The sequence below is a fragment of the Pleurodeles waltl genome, chromosome 7 (genome assembly GCF_031143425.1).
Source record: "Pleurodeles waltl isolate 20211129_DDA chromosome 7, aPleWal1.hap1.20221129, whole genome shotgun sequence".
Classification (NCBI taxonomy): Eukaryota; Metazoa; Chordata; class Amphibia; order Caudata; family Salamandridae; genus Pleurodeles; species Pleurodeles waltl.
Window position 1 is genome coordinate 1,051,319,262 of NC_090446.1, and position 17,444 is coordinate 1,051,336,705.

Here is a 17,444-nt window from a genome sequence, read left to right on the forward strand (position 1 = left end):
CCTACAGTGTCTAAACAAAACCTTAGACATTGTAAGTGCAGGGTAGCCATAAGAGTATATGGTCTGGGAGTTTGTCAAACACGAACTCCACAGCACCATAATGGCTACACTGAAAACTGGGAAGTTTGGTATCAAACTTCTCAGCACAATAAATGCACACTGATGCCAGTGTACATTTTATTGTAAAATACACCACAGAGGGCACCTTAGAGGTGCCCCCTGAAACTTAACCGACTATCTGTGTAGGCTGACTAGTTTTAGCAGCCTGCCACAAACCGAGACATGTTGCTGGCCCCATGGGGAGAGTGCCTTTGTCCCTCTGAGGCCAGTAACAAAGCCTGCACTGGGTGGAGATGCTAACACCTCTCCCAGGCAGGAATTGTCACACCTGGCGGTGAGCCTCAAAGGCTCACCTCCTTTGTGCCAACCCAGCAGGACACTCCAGCTAGTGGAGTTGCCCGCCCCCTCCGGCCAGGCCCCACTTTTGGCGGCAAGGTCGGAGAAAATAATGAGAAAAACAAGGAGGAGCCACTGGCCAGTCAGGACAGCCCCTAAGGTGTCCTGAGCTGAGGTGACTCTAACTTTTAGAAATCCTCCATCTTGCAGATGGAGGATTCCCCCAATAGGGTTAGGATTGTGTCCCCCTCCCCTTGGGAGGAGGCACAAAGAGGGTGTACCCACCCTCAGGGCTAGTAGCCATTGGCTACTAACCCCCCAGACCTAAACACGCCCTTAAATTTAGTATTTAAGGGCTACCCTGAACCCTAGAAAATCAGATTCCTGCAACTACAAGAAGAAGGACTGCCCAGCTGAAAACCCCTGCAGCGGAAGACCAGAAGACGACAACTGCCTTGGCTCCAGAAACTCACCGGCCTGTCTCCTGCCTTCCAAAGATCCTGCTCCAGCGACGCCTTCCAAAGGGACCAGCGACCACGACATCCTCTGAGGACTGCCCCTGCTTCGAAAAGACAAGAAACTCCCGAGGACAGCGGACCTGCTCCAAGAAAAGCTGCAACTTTGTTTCCAGCAACTTTAAAGATCCCTGCAAGCTCCCCGCAAGAAGCGTGAGACTTGCAACACTGCACCCGGCGACCCCGACTCGGCTGGTGGAGATCCGACACCTCAGGAGGGACCCCAGGACTACTCTGATACTGTGAGTACCAAAACCTGTCCCCCCTGAGCCTCCACAGCGCCGCCTGCAGAGGGAATCCCGAGGCTTCCCCTGACCGCGACTCTTTGAACCTAAAGTCCCGACGCCTGGGAGAGACCCTGCACCCGCAGCCCCCAGGACCTGAAGGACCGGACTTTCACTGGAGAAGTGACCCCCAGGAGTCCCTCTCCCTTGCCCAAGTGGAGGTTTCCCCGAGGAATCCCCCCCTTGCCTGCCTGCAGCGCTGAAGAGATCCCGAGATCTCTCATAGACTAACATTGCGAACCCGACGCTTGTTTCTACACTGCACCCGGCCGCCCCCGCGCTGCTGAGGGTGAAATTTCTGTGTGGGCTTGTGTCCCCCTCGGTGCCCTACAAAACCCCCCTGGTCTGCCCTCCGAAGACGCGGGTACTTACCTGCAAGCAGACCGGAACCGGGGCACCCCCTTCTCTCCATTATAGCCTATGCGTTTTGGGCACCACTTTGAACTCTGCACCTGACCGGCCCTGAGCTGCTGGTGTGGTGACTTTGGGGTTGCTCTGAACCCCCAACGGTGGGCTACCTTGGACCAAGAACTGAACCCTGTAAGTGTCTTACTTACCTGGTAAAACTAACAAAAACTTACCTCCCCCAGGAACTGTGAAAATTGCACTGTGTCCACTTTTAAAACAGCTATTTGTGAATAACTTGAAAAGTATACATGCAATTTTGATGATTTGAAGTTCCTAAAGTACTTACCTGCAATACCTTTCGAATGAGATATTACATGTAGAATTTGAACCTGTGGTTCTTAAAATAAACTAAGAAAAGATATTTTTCTATATAAAAACCTATTGGCTGGATTTGTCTCTGAGTGTGTGTACCTCATTTATTGTCTGTGTGTATGTACAACAAATGCTTAACACTACTCCTTGGATAAGCCTACTGCTCGACCACACTACCACAAAATAGAGCATTAGTATTATCTCTTTTTGCCACTATCTTACCTCTAAGGGGAACCCTTGGACTCTGTGCATACTATTCCTTACTTTGAAATAGTGCATACAGAGCCAACTTCCTACATTGGTGGATCAGCGGTGGGGTACAAGACTTTGCATTTGCTGGACTACTCAGCCAATACCTGATCACACGACAAATTCCAAAATTGTCATTAGAAATTCATTTTTGCAATTTGAAATTTTTCTAAATTCTTAAAAGTCCTGCTAGGGCCTTGTGTGTTAAGTCCCTGTTTAGCATTGTCTTTTAGAGTTTAAAAGTTTGTTAAAAGTTTGAAATTAGATTCTAGAAACAGTTTTAGATTCTTTAAAAAGTATTCCAACTCTTAGCAGAATAATGTCTGATACAGAGATGCAGGTGGTGGAACTCGACACCACCCCTTACCTCCATCTTAAGATGAGGGAGCTAAGGTCTCTCTGTAATATCAAAAAAATAACCATTGGCTCCAGACCTACCAAAATTCAGCTCCAGGAGCTGTTGGCAGAGTTTGAAAAAGCCAACCCCTCTGATGATGACCTCACAGAGGAAGAAATTAGTGACTTGGAGGCCAATGTCCCTCCTCCAGTCCTAAATAGGGAGAACAGGACCCCTCAAGTCCTGTCTCCAACTGTGTTAGTCAGAAATAGTGAGTCCCTCACAGGAGGGTCCCACATTTCTGAAATCACTGAGGATGCTCTCAGTGAAGATGACCTCCTGTTAGCCAGGATGGCCAAAAGATTGGCTTTAGAGAGACAGCTCCTAGCCATAGAAAGGGAAAGACAAGAGATGGGCCTAGGACCCATCAATGGTGGCAGCAACATAACTAGGGTCAGAGATTCTCCTGACATGTTGAAAATCCCCAAAGGGATTGTAACTAAATATGAAGATGGTGATGACATCACCAAATGGTTCACAGCTTTTGAGAGGGCTTGTGAAACCAGAAAAGTGAACAAATCTCACTGGGGTGCTCTCCTTTGGGAAATGTTCACTGGAAAGTGTAGGGATAGACTCCTCACACTCTCTGGAAAAGATGCAGAATCTTATGACCTCATGAAGGGTACCCTGATTGAGGGCTTTGGATTCTCCACTGAGGAGTACAGGATTAGGTTCAGGGGGGCTCAAAAATCCTCGAGCCAGACCTGGGTTGACTTTGTTGACTACTCAGTGAAAACACTAGATGGTTGGATTCAAGGCACTGGTGTAAGTAATTATGATGGGCTGTACAATTTATTTGTGAAAGAACACCTATTGAGTAATTGTTTCAATGATAAACTGCATCAGCATCTGGTAGACCTAGGACCAATTTCTCCCCAAGAATTGGGAAAGAAGGCGGACCATTGGGTCAAGACAAGGGTGTCCAAGACTTCAACAGGGGGTGACCAAAAGAAAGGGGTCACAAAGACTCCCCAGGGGAAGGGTGATGAGACAACCAAAACTAAAAATAGTAAAGAGTCTTCTACAGGCCCCCAAAAACCTGCACAGGAGGGTGGGCCCAGAGCCTCTTCACAAAACAATGGGTACAAGGGTAAAAACTTTGATCCCAAAAAGGCCTGGTGTCATAGCTGTAAACAGCATGGACACCAAACTGGAGACAAGGCCTGTCCCAAGAAAGGTTCCACTCCAAACTCCCATCCAGGTAACACTGGTATGGCTAGTCTCCAAGTGGGATCAACAGTGTGCCCAGAGCAAATCAGGGTCCACACTGAGGCTATTCTAGTTTCTGAGGGTGGGGTGGATTTAGCCACACTAGCTGTCTGGCCGCCTAACATGCAAAAATACAGACAGCAACTCTTAATTAATGGGACTAGAATAGAGGGCCTGAGGGATACAGGTGCCAGTGTCACCATGGTGACAGAGAAACTGGTTTCCCCTGGCCAATACCTGACTGGAAAAACTTACACAGTCACCAACGCTGACAATCAGAGAAAAGTACATCCCATGGCAATGGTTACTTTAGAATGGGGAGGGGTCAATGGCCTGAAACAGGTGGTGGTCTCCTCAAATATCCCAGTGGACTGTCTGCTTGGAAATGACCTGGAGTCCTCAGCATGGGCTGAGGTAGAACTAAAAACCCATGCAGCAATGCTGGGCATCCCTGAACTGGTGTGTGTGAAAACAAGAGCACAATGCAAGGCACAGGGTGAACAAGTAGAGCTGGAGTCTGGAAGAATGGCCCAGCCTACCAAGAGAACAGGAAAGTCAGTTGGGAAACCAACTGCAACACAGCAAAAGAAAGGGAACCTCTCTTCTCAGGAAGAAGTTCTGCCCTCTGAGGGAACTGAGCCTTTGGAGCTGGAGCCTTATCAGGTTGAGCTCTTAGGACCAGGGGGACCCTCAAGGGAGGAGCTGTGTAAGGGACAAGAAACCTGTCCCTCTCTTGAAGGCCTTAGGCAGCAAGCTGCTGAAGAGTCCAAAGGCAAGAAAAATGGAACGCATAGGGTCTATTGGGAGGATGGACTCCTGTACACTGAGGCCAGAGACCCCAAACCTGGTGCCACTAGGAGAGTGGTAGTGCCTCAGCTGTTCAGGAAGTTCATCCTAACATTGGCCCATGACATTCCCCTTGCTGGACATTTGGGACAAACCAAGACGTGGGAGAGGTTAGTCAACCACTTCTACTGGCCCAATATGTCCAACATGGTTAAGGAGTTTTGCCTCTCCTGCCCCACCTGTCAAGCCAGTGGTAAGACAGGTGGGCATCCAAAGGCCCCCCTCATTCCACTTCCAGTGGTGGGGGTTCCCTTTGAAAGAGTGGGTGTGGACATAGTTGGTCCACTAGAACCTCCCACAGCCTCAGGAAATATGTATATCCTGGTAGTAGTGGATCATGCTACCAGGTATCCTGAAGCTATTCCCCTTAGGTCGACTACTGCCCCTGCAGTAGCCAAGGCCCTCATTGGTATCTTTACCAGAGTGGGTTTCCCTAAGGAGGTGGTGTCTGACAGAGGTACCAACTTCATGTCAGCATACCTAAAGCACATGTGGAATGAGTGTGGAGTGACTTATAAATTCACTACACCATACCATCCACAAACTAATGGCTTGGTTGAGAGATTCAACAAGACATTAAAAGGCATGATCATGGGGCTCCCAGAAAAACTCAAAAGGAGATGGAATGTCCTCTTGCCATGTCTGCTTTTCGCTTACAGAGAGGTGCCACAGAAGGGAGTAGGATTCTCACCCTTTGAACTTCTGTTTGGTCATCCTGTAAGAGGACCACTTGCTCTTGTTAAAGAAGGCTGGGAGAGACCTCTCCATGAGCCTAAGCAAGACATAGTGGACTATGTACTTGGCCTTCGCTCTAGAATGGCAGAGTACATGGAAAAGGCAACCAAAAACCTTGAGGCCAGCCAACAGCTCCAGAAGTTTTGGTATGACCAAAAGGCTGCACTGGTTGAGTTCCAACCAGGGCAGAAAGTCTGGGTTCTGGAGCCTGTGGCTCCCAGGGCACTCCAGGACAAATGGAGTGGCCCTTACCCAGTACTAGAGAGGAAGAGTCAGGTCACCTACTTGGTGGACCTGGGCACAAGCAGGAGCCCCAAGAGGGTGATCCATGTAAACCGCCTTAAGCTCTTCCACGACAGGGCTGATGTCAATCTGTTGATGGTAACAGATGAGGATCAGGAGGCAGAGAGTGAACCTCTCCCTGATCTTCTGTCATCAGACCCAAAAGATGGTACAGTAGATGGAGTGATCTACTCAGACACCCTCTCTGGCCAACAGCAAGCTGATTGTAGGAGAGTCCTACAACAGTTTCCTGAACTCTTCTCCTTAACCCCTGGTCAGACACACCTGTGTACCCATGATGTGGACACAGGAGACAGCATGCCTGTCAAGAACAAAATCTTTAGACAATCTGACCATGTTAAAGAAAGCATCAAGGTGGAAGTCCACAAGATGCTGGAATTGGGAGTAATTGAGCGCTCTGACAGCCCCTGGGCTAGCCCAGTGGTCTTAGTCCCCAAACCTCACACCAAAGATGGAAAGAAAGAGATGAGGTTTTGTGTGGACTACAGAGGGCTCAATTCTGTCACCAAGACAGATGCCCATCCAATTCCAAGAGCTGATGAGCTCATTGATAAATTAGGTGCTGCCAAATTTCTAAGTACCTTTGACTTGACAGCAGGGTACTGGCAAATAAAAATGGCACCTGGAGCAAAAGAAAAGACAGCATTCTCCACACCTGATGGGCATTATCAGTTTACTGTTATGCCCTTTGGTTTAAAGAATGCCCCTGCCACCTTCCAAAGGTTGGTGAATCAAGTCCTTGCTGGCTTGGAGTCCTTTAGCACAGCTTATCTTGATGATATTGCTGTCTTTAGCTCCACCTGGCAGGATCACCTGGTCCACCTGAGGAAGGTTTTGAAGGCTCTGCAATCTGCAGGCCTCTCTATCAAGGCATCCAAATGCCAGATAGGGCAGGGAACTGTGGTTTACTTGGGACACCTTGTAGGTGGAGGCCAAGTTCAGCCACTCCAACCCAAGATCCAGACTATTCTGGACTGGGTAGCTCCAAAAACCCAGACTCAAGTCAGGGCATTCCTTGGCTTGACTGGGTATTACAGGAGGTTTGTGAAGGGATATGGATCCATTGTGACAGCCCTCACTGAACTCACCTCCAAGAAAATGCCCAAGAAAGTGAACTGGACTGTGGAATGCCAACAGGCCTTTGACACCCTGAAACAGGCAATGTGCTCAGCACCAGTTCTAAAAGCTCCAGATTATTCTAAGCAGTTCATTGTGCAGACTGATGCCTCTGAACATGGGATAGGGGCAGTTTTGTCCCAAACAAATGATGATGGCCTTGACCAGCCTGTTGCTTTCATTAGCAGGAGGTTACTCCCCAGGGAGCAGCGTTGGAGTGCCATTGAGAGGGAGGCCTTTGCTGTGGTTTGGTCCCTGAAGAAGCTGAGACCATACCTCTTTGGGACTCACTTCCTAGTTCAAACTGACCACAGACCTCTCAAATGGCTGATGCAAATGAAAGGTGAAAATCCTAAACTGTTGAGGTGGTCCATCTCCCTACAGGGAATGGACTTTATAGTGGAACACAGACCTGGGACTGCCCATGCCAATGCAGATGGCCTTTCCAGGTTCTTCCACTTAGAAAATGAAGACTCTCTTGGGAAAGGTTAGTCTCATCCTCTTTCGTTTGGGGGGGGGTTGTGTAAGGAAATGCCTCCTTGGCATGGTTGCCCCCTGACTTTTTGCCTTTGCTGATGCTATGTTTACAATTGAAAGTGTGCTGAGGCCTGCTAACCAGGCCCCAGCACCAGTGTTCTTTCCCTAACCTGTACTTTTGTATCCACAATTGGCAGACCCTGGCATCCAGATAAGTCCCTTGTAACTGGTACTTCTAGTACCAAGGGCCCTGATGCCAAGGAAGGTCTCTAAGGGCTGCAGCATGTCTTATGCCACCCTGGAGACCTCTCACTCAGCACAGACACACTGCTTGCCAGCTTGTGTGTGCTAGTGAGGACAAAACGAGTAAGTCGACATGGCACTCCCCTCAGGGTGCCATGCCAGCCTCTCACTGCCTATGCAGTATAGGTAAGACACCCCTCTAGCAGGCCTTACAGCCCTAAGGCAGGGTGCACTATACCATAGGTGAGGGTACCAGTGCATGAGCATGGTACCCCTACAGTGTCTAAACAAAACCTTAGACATTGTAAGTGCAGGGTAGCCATAAGAGTATATGGTCTGGGAGTTTGTCAAACACGAACTCCACAGCACCATAATGGCTACACTGAAAACTGGGAAGTTTGGTATCAAACTTCTCAGCACAATAAATGCACACTGATGCCAGTGTACATTTTATTGTAAAATACACCACAGAGGGCACCTTAGAGGTGCCCCCTGAAACTTAACCGACTATCTGTGTAGGCTGACTAGTTTTAGCAGCCTGCCACAAACCGAGACATGTTGCTGGCCCCATGGGGAGAGTGCCTTTGTCCCTCTGAGGCCAGTAACAAAGCCTGCACTGGGTGGAGATGCTAACACCTCTCCCAGGCAGGAATTGTCACACCTGGCGGTGAGCCTCAAAGGCTCACCTCCTTTGTGCCAACCCAGCAGGACACTCCAGCTAGTGGAGTTGCCCGCCCCCTCCGGCCAGGCCCCACTTTTGGCGGCAAGGTCGGAGAAAATAATGAGAAAAACAAGGAGGAGTCACTGGCCAGTCAGGACAGCCCCTAAGGTGTCCTGAGCTGAGGTGACTCTAACTTTTAGAAATCCTCCATCTTGCAGATGGAGGATTCCCCCAATAGGGTTAGGATTGTGTCCCCCTCCCCTTGGGAGGAGGCACAAAGAGGGCCATTGGCTACTAACCCCCCAGACCTAAACACGCCCTTAAATTTAGTATTTAAGGGCTACCCTGAACCCTAGAAAATCAGATTCCTGCAACTACAAGAAGAAGGACTGCCCAGCTGAAAACCCCTGCAGCGGAAGACCAGAAGACGACAACTGCCTTGGCTCCAGAAACTCACCGGCCTGTCTCCTGCCTTCCAAAGATCCTGCTCCAGCGACGCCTTCCAAAGGGACCAGCGACCTCGACATCCTCTGAGGACTGCCCCTGCTTCGAAAAGACAAGAAACTCCCGAGGACAGCGGACCTGCTCCAAGAAAAGCTGCAACTTTGTTTCCAGCAACTTTAAAGATCCCTGCAAGCTCCCCGCAAGAAGCGTGAGACTTGCAACACTGCACCCGGCGACCCCGACTCGGCTGGTGGAGATCCGACACCTCAGGAGGGACCCCAGGACTACTCTGATACTGTGAGTACCAAAACCTGTCCCCCCTGAGCCCCCACAGCGCCGCCTGCAGAGGGAATCCCGAGGCTTCCCCTGACCGCGACTCTTTGAACCTAAAGTCCCGACGCCTGGGAGAGACCCTGCACCCGCAGCCCCCAGGACCTGAAGGACCGGACTTTCACTGGAGAAGTGACCCCCAGGAGTCCCTCTCCCTTGCCCAAGTGGAGGTTTCCCCGAGGAATCCCCCCCTTGCCTGCCTGCAGCGCTGAAGAGATCCCGAGATCTCTCATAGACTAACATTGCGAACCCGACGCTTGTTTCTACACTGCACCCGGCCGCCCCCGCGCTGCTGAGGGTGAAATTTCTGTGTGGGCTTGTGTCCCCCTCGGTGCCCTACAAAACCCCCCTGGTCTGCCCTCCGAAGACGCGGGTACTTACCTGCAAGCAGACCGGAACCGGGGCACCCCCTTCTCTCCATTATAGCCTATGCGTTTTGGGCACCACTTTGAACTCTGCACCTGACCGGCCCTGAGCTGCTGGTGTGGTGACTTTGGGGTTGCTCTGAACCCCCAACGGTGGGCTACCTTGGACCAAGAACTGAACCCTGTAAGTGTCTTACTTACCTGGTAAAACTAACAAAAACTTACCTCCCCCAGGAACTGTGAAAATTGCACTAAGTGTCCACTTTTAAAACAGCTATTTGTGAATAACTTGAAAAGTATACATGCAATTTTGATGATTTGAAGTTTCTAAAGTACTTACCTGCAATACCTTTCGAATGAGATATTACATGTAGAATTTGAACCTGTGGTTCTTAAAATAAACTAAGAAAAGATATTTTTCTATATAAAAACCTATTGGCTGGATTTGTCTCTGAGTGTGTGTACCTCATTTATTGTCTGTGTGTATGTACAACAAATGCTTAACACTACTCCTTGGATAAGCCTACTGCTCGACCACACTACCACAAAATAGAGCATTAGTATTATCTCTTTTTGCCACTATCTTACCTCTAAGGGGAACCCTTGGACTCTGTGCATACTATTCCTTACTTTGAAATAGTGCATACAGAGCCAACTTCCTACACAGGCCCTCTGCTAAAGAGGCAAGGAAATCTATGAGGCACTGTTAGTTACCTGCTGAATTGCTGATGACTGAAGCCTTTTAATTCTGGAATCAACCTGCAGTTAAAATGCACTTTGTGTTGGAGGCCTTACCTGGAACAAGAGGTCGGCCTACTACATCCTCCGACTATCTTCATTATGACTGGCCACACTTTCCATGAACATTTGCCTAAAAATGGTCCTTTCTGATTGCGTTTTCTGACTGCAGATTCCTTACCATAGAAGTTTCAGGCACCAGACTGGAGCTGGAAAAATTTTAAGCAGTACCCCTACAGGTTGTGACATGCGCGGATGCATGGGTGGCATTTATGTAAGTGCCACCCATGCATGCTGACATCATTTCATTTTTCTCTGTGCCGACAGATAAGAATCCAGAGCTCCCATGGACTATGAAAGTTTCAAGGTTTTCTTGTTTCAAATTCTAGGGTGCAAGGACCATGTAACGCCCCTTCCCCTTAAAAAAAAAAAAAAAAAAGGTCTACAGGGTTTAAGCCATGCTTCTCCAACGAGTAGCTCTTGTGCTACTGGAAGCTCTCCAAACTACCTATGAGAAACTCTCCTGTGTCAAACCCATCCTACTAATTTAGAATGTATTGGTTGGTTGAATTGATATTTCATATCGAAATTCAAAAGGAGAATGTGTGTATTTTCAGAAACTCATTAGCTGCTAAGAGAAAAATGAAAATTGTCAGAATATATTTAAAGCAGATATTTAAGTGATAAATCATAAGACGCTGGGGAAACTTACTACCAATATTATTACCTTGTAATCTTGCAAATGTTGGCGACAAATGTAATCTTGTCTGATGTACTCACTGTTACAACATTCATGATATCAGTAGTTTAGGATGACTTTCATTGTTCATGAGTAGCTCTTATTACAGAAGAGGTTGGAGACCGCTGAAGCCTTGTGGCGAATGTCCTAGACAAATGCCTGTCACCGACCACCACATGGTCTGTCTGTGGTGCTTGGGGTAATCTCACAACTCTGCAGCCTGCAGTGAGTGCCCCCAGGTGCATCCAAAAGACATCCAGAAGCAAGAGGCAAAGCTTTTTGTCACCTGGCACCAATTGACTCCTCATTGGCTGAATTCACAAGGAGGAAGTCATTCTCTATCCCACAACCGGACCCTGGAGGACTTGCGGTCTCATTCTTCAGGTAAGTACAACAAGAAGAAAAAGAAGTCCAAAGAGGTTCATTAGTGTTGCACCACTTCAAGTCCCCTGGCAGGGCTCAAGGACACAGCATCTGAGACCCACTCCCAAAGTCGTTCGACCGATCTGGTCTCTGATTCCACCCCAGACCAGCTGCATTTGCAGGCCCTGAAGCTACTCCTGCTCAAATCATTAGAAGGTTGTTATGCACCAATTTGCTCATCCTACTCCCTCTGGAGCATCTTCGGGCTTCATGGGGTCAAGAGGACTTCCGACTAAGCTGGCAAGACCTCCCTCTGCACCAGTTGGGCCCTCTGGTTCCATCCCCGGATCAGTGCTGGCAATGTTGTTATTCCAGGTTCCATGCCGTACACCGGGGTGTGCTCCACCGTAGCCACTGTGGTCCTTTCTGACACTTAGGTGACACTGCGTCAACCTCATCCGAGGCAGAGTTCAACGCCACTTGCTCCTGTTACTAATCCTTCTAACACAAGCACTGTTCCCATTCTGCAGATCAGGGAACAGTTTATTAATTACATTTTTGGAATATTTTTGGAATAGTTTCCAGTAATGGCACGTATGATGCCGGAGATGACCTCGCTGTGGCATGTCACGAAGACAGTTGGAATGACGTGCTTCAGGAACCGAATGGTTTAAATACCTCGCTTGACTCGGTTTTGTATTCTCACCCAGGCACCGCCAATGCAGAAACTGCATAGTTTGCTATGGTTGGACTTAGAGCCACTGACTTTCTTGACCTCCAGCTTCCCACACAAGAGGTAAAAAAAGTGTTGACTCTGGTCTTGCAACCAGGGCAGATCTCCACAGAACCCCTTCTGCATTTTAATGAGGCTTTGACTGATACCCTTCGGGGCACTTGGGCTAAACCTTGGACTGGTGTCCCTAGTCCAGCATCCTTCCCCAGAAAGTTTGTGCTGCAGGCCTCAGCAAGCAGAGTTGATCCCACAGCATACCCTTTTGCCCCGCCAGATAGGGAATCCATATGCCTTGACACTTATAGGTGTAGGGTTTTCTTATCCACTTGCGCTTCCTTGCATTCTGTGTATACTGCCTGTTGACCAGATTCTCTCATGCCCAGTGGGACTCTGGAGCCCAGGTCTTGCCTATGGGGTTTGAGGAAGTGTGTGCTATCGTTTCTTAGGCTATGCAGGATGACAGTGTTGCAGTGATGTTTTCTATCCGTTGCTGCCATGATACTACTGACTCCTTGGGCAAAGCTATTGCGACCAGTGTTGCCATCCAGCAACATGCATGGATGTGCTCCCCTGGCTTATCAGGAGATGTCCACTCCGCACTTATGGTCGTGCCCTTTGGTGGGTTCCACCTCTTCAGGAGCAAGGCTGATTTTGTGCTGGAGCGTTTCAAGGACAGCAGAACCACGGCTTATTCCTTTGGATTGTCTACTGCTCCTCGCCCACTGCCTGTGCAGATTCGCCCTTTCCATGACTTTAGCACAGGGTCCCAACTACACCAGCAGGCGTCTCCGGTCCAGCAGTCTTCTTTAGTTGTCGCAGCAGAGGACTCTGTAGGTCACGTGGACAGGAGAGACAGCAAGCAGCTCGTTCCAGCATGATACCTGCTCCTGCACCCCCAAGCCTCTTTTTGTCCTTAATGAGACACAACCATCCTGTCAGTGCCAGAATCTGACACTTCTTGCCAGGACATCACCTCAGACTTGTAAGTGTTGGAACTCGTTCGACGGGGTTATGTCTGTTCCTTGGAAACCCTGCTGCCTTGCCACCATTCCCAGTATGGCTGATGGAGGCCAACCTGTCCCTTTGCAATAGGAAGTTCAAGCTCTTTTGGCCAAAGGAGCCACAGAGAGGGTGATGATACCAGATATAGATCATAATTGCTATTCTTGCTACTTCTTGGTGCCAAAAAAGGACGAAGGGCTCTGTCTTATTCTAGATCTTCATCCTCTCAATGACTTACTGAGAAAGGACGAATTCAAGAGGCTCACCTTGGCGCAGGTCTTGTCTACCCTCAATTCTGGAGCCTGGGTGGTAGTGTTGGTCCCGGAGGAGACTTATTTTCATATGCCGATCCTGCAGCCCCACAGGCGTTACCTGCAGTTCACAGTGGGTCAGGAGCATTTCCAGTTTGCTGTGCTCCTGCTTGGCCCTACAAGCACCTTTCTGGTGTTCACAAAAGTAGGGGGTGGTCGCCAATCAACTGCAGTGTTCAAGAGTCCCAGTCTTCCCCTACCTTTACAACTTGCTGTTGAAGACCGGCTTGCCCTACGCGGTCGTTACCTACCTCCAGACTATGGCGAACCTCCTCATATGGGTGGGTTCACTATAAAAGTACCAAAGTCAAACCTGATTCCTTCACATATGTTACAGTTCATCTGAGCCATTCCTGACAAAGCACAGTTTCCCTCCTAGCCCCTGGAGAGTGCAGGATATTTGGGCTCTAATCCTGGTATTTCAGACCCGGGCCTGGATCTTCGTGAGGTTGACTCTGAGGGTGCTTGGGCTGATAGCCTGCATCCTGGTGGTCAAGACTGCCAGATAGCATATGCTGGCAGTGTAGTGGGATCTGAAGTCACGGTTGAAGTAACATTACTTGTGTCTGCATGTGTCCAGATTTCAGAGGAGATTGTAGAGGGGTTGCAGTGACTGCAATTAGGTAAGCGACAGACCTTTCTTCCTACTCCATACAGAGCTGATAGTGGTGACTGCTGCAACACTTCTGAACCATCTGGGAAAGGTGGTGCTCAGAGGTCACTGGTCTCCTGCGAGAGCTCAGCTCTACATCAAAGGTTATGAGTTATGAGCCATCCGATTAGCATTGAAAGCCTTCCTGGTCTCCATTCGGGAAGGCTGGTTCAAGTATTCACAGACAACACCACCGCCATGTGTTACTGTAACAAGCATGGGGGGTGGGGCGGTGAAACCTGTGCCAGGGGGCCAGGTGCCTCTGAATGTGACTGGAGTGCTAGAGGTATTTTCACAGCACCTGGTGGGATCTTTCAATGCCAGGATGGACAAACTCAAACGTCGATGCCTAGAGAATCTTGAATGGCAGTAGTGCGAGGTCTCTTTCGACAACTGGGAGAACCTTGGATCCAACTGTTTGCCACTGTTAGGAATGCACGTCAGTGCTTCGGCGTGCTTGGGTTTTCAAAGAGGTTGTCACTCAGGGAGGCATTCCATGGTGAGTGGAACTCTCGTAGGCCACTTTGCAATTGGTGGTTGAGCTCCCAGGGGTAAGGCATTTTCCTTAAGGGCTTTAACATTTGTAAGCCCCCCCACCACCCCCAACCTTTTGTCATGCGACAGTGGGACTTGAATGTAGTTTTGGCCTTCCTCATGTGTTCCCCATTTGAACCTATGCATAGCTATTCCTTCAGATTGCTTTCTCTTAAGATGGCATTCTTTGTGGCTATAACATTGGTCTGCAGAGTGAGAAAACTTCAAGTCCTCTCCATTAACCCTCCTTATATGACCTTTTACCCAGACATGCTGGTACTCTCAACACGTGCATCCTTCTTATCAAAGGTGGTGTTGCCTTTTCACATTGGTTGAACTATCACCCTGCTGTCTTTCTTCACCCCACCCCACTCTGGGCTCTGAGCTTCTATATTGATCAGACTAGACACCACTGAGTGGATAATCCACTCTTTATTAGAATCGCGAAAGTGATGAAAGGCAAATCAGTACAGAAACTGACCATCTCCTACTGCATCATTGTAGGTTAGTCCCCTCTTTCTGGCATGGTTACCCCATGTTTTGCCTTATGTCAGTGTGCTTAGACTGTTTTCACTGGGTTCCTGCTAATCAGGACCCCAGTGACTGTGCTCTCTCGCCTTCAAATTTGTTTGTTTTGGTACTTCATACACCCTACAGGTGGCATACTGGTGTACCACTGTAGGTCCATGGTAGATGGTTCTTAGGTACTCAGGGCATTGGTACACCAGGGGTCACCCCTGGGCTGCAGCATGTATTATGCTACCCTGGGAAGCCCAGGCAAACTCTGCCATTTATAGTCTGCATGAAATGGTGCATGCACCCTTTCACTGCTGGTCACTACACCAGGTCACTGTAAGTCACCCCTATGGTAGGCCCTTCAGCCCAAACAACAGGGTGCATGTCCCTGTGTGTGTGGACACCCCTGCATGAGCAGAGGTGCCTCTACAAAACTCCAGTTCCATTCGCTTGACTTAGTAAGTGTGGGGGGGGGGTCATTATATCTATGTACTGGCCACTGGTCAGTTACTGTGGTCCAGGTATATAAGGGTAACTCCAAACCTGGGCATGTTTGGTATCAAACATGTCGGGTTCATACCCCAATATTGTTTTCAGTATTGGGGGCATGATTCCATGCACCCTGGTGGTTCCTTAGAGGATTCCCCCAGTTCTGCTCCTACCAGTCTTACAGGGTCTGCGGGCAGCCTGCACTTCTGCAGCCCCCCCCCCCCCCCAGGTACGATTCTGTCCTTCTGCTGCTTGACCAGCTCAAGCAGAGGACAGCAGAAACAAAGGATTTCCTGTAGGAGAGGGGTGCAACCGCCTGTCCTTTAGAAATAGGTGGTTCGATGACGTGTGTGACTGTAGATAACACATGCTTTGGATTGTATTCCTCTCGCTCCGGTATTTCTCAGCTCGGTCTTTTCCGAACTCTTCTTTTCCATCTTTCTTTCAGCTGCAGTATTGTATTTTGTACGCGTTTTCACTATCTAATGCACTCAACCCAAATTTCTACGTCAGGGTCAGTTAGCCACCCTTCAGGGCACCAGTGCCTGACTCGGGCCTACTACTCTACGTGGTAGCGAGAAATGCAGGGCTGATGGAATGCACTATGTAGGAAAATGGCTCCCTGTTGCAGTTCCCCCCCACGTTTTGCCTGATATTGATGCTGACTTGACTGAAGTGTGCTGGTACCCTGCCAACCAGGCCCCAGCACCAGTGTTCTTTCACTAAAAATGTATCAGTTTCCTCAATTTGCACACCCCTGGCACACAGATAAGTCCCTTGTAAAAGGTACTAGTGGTACCAAGGGCCTTGTGACCAGGGAAAGTCCCTAAGGGCTGCAGCATGTGTTGTGCCACCGTAAGGGACCCCTCACCTAACACATGCACACTGCCATTGCAGATTGTGTGTGTTGGTGGGGGGGAAAAAGGCAAAGTCGACATGGCATCCCTCTCCGGATGCCCAGCACACAAAATACTGCCTGTGGCATAGGCAAGTACCCCCTCTAGCAGACCATTAAAGCCCTAAGGTAGTGTGCACTATACTGCAGGTGAGGGCATGGCTGCATGAGCAATATGCCCCTACAGTGTCAAAGTCCATTCTTAGACATTGTAAGTACAGTGTGGCCATATTAAGGATATGGTCTGGGAGTTTGTCAAAACGAACTCCACAGCTCCATAATGACTACACTGAAAACTAGGAAGTTTGGTATCAAACTTCTCAGAATAATAAACCCACACTGATGCCAGTGCTGGATTTATTAAAATATGCACACAGAGGGCAACTTAGAGATGCCCCTTGTATATTACCCATCCTTCAGTGCAGGACTGACTGGTCTGTGCAAGCTTGCCACTGAGACGAGTTTCTGACCCCCTGGGGTTAGAGCCTTTGTGCTCCCCGGGGCCAGAAACAAAGCCTGCACTGGGTGGAGGTGCTTTCCACCCCCCTGCAGGAACTGTAACACCTAGCAGTGAGCCTCAAAGGCTCAGGCTTCATATTACGATCCCCCTGGGCACTCCAACTAGTGGAGATGCCTGCCCCCCCCCCGAACACAGCCCCCACTTTTGGCGACAAGTCCGGAGGAGATAATGAGAAAAACAAGGAGTCGCTGACCTCCAGCCAGGGCAGCCCCTAAGGTGTCCTGAGCTGAGGTGACACCTGCCTTAGGAAATCCTCCATCTTGTTTTGGAGAATTCCCCCCAATAGAGTTAGAGATGTGCCTCCCTCCCCACAGGGAGGAGGCACAAAGAAGGTGTAGCTACCCTCAAGGACAGTAGCCGTTGGCTACTGCCCCCCAGACCTAAACACACCCCTAAATTGAGTATTTAGGGGCGACCCTGACCCCAGGAAACCAGATTCCTGCAACCTTAAGAAAGGAGGAGGACTGCTGACCTGGACGCCCCGCAGAGACGACGGAGACAACTGACTTGGCCCCAGCCCTACCCGCCTGTCTCCAGACTCAAAGAACCTGCACAGCGATGCATCCAGTGGGACCAGGGGCCTCTGAGGACTCGGAGGACTGACCTTCACCTAAAGGACCAAGAAACCCCTGAGGACAGCTGCTCTGTCCAAAACTACACCA

General features: G+C 49.4%; 1 protein-coding gene across 1 annotated transcript in view; it reads left to right on the top strand.

The window, feature by feature from the left end:
- The window catches only part of SMURF2 (SMAD specific E3 ubiquitin protein ligase 2), a 708,378-nt gene that overhangs the window by 533,832 nt on the left and 157,102 nt on the right, over nt 1-17,444 (top strand). The gene's annotated exons all lie outside the window — the stretch shown is intronic.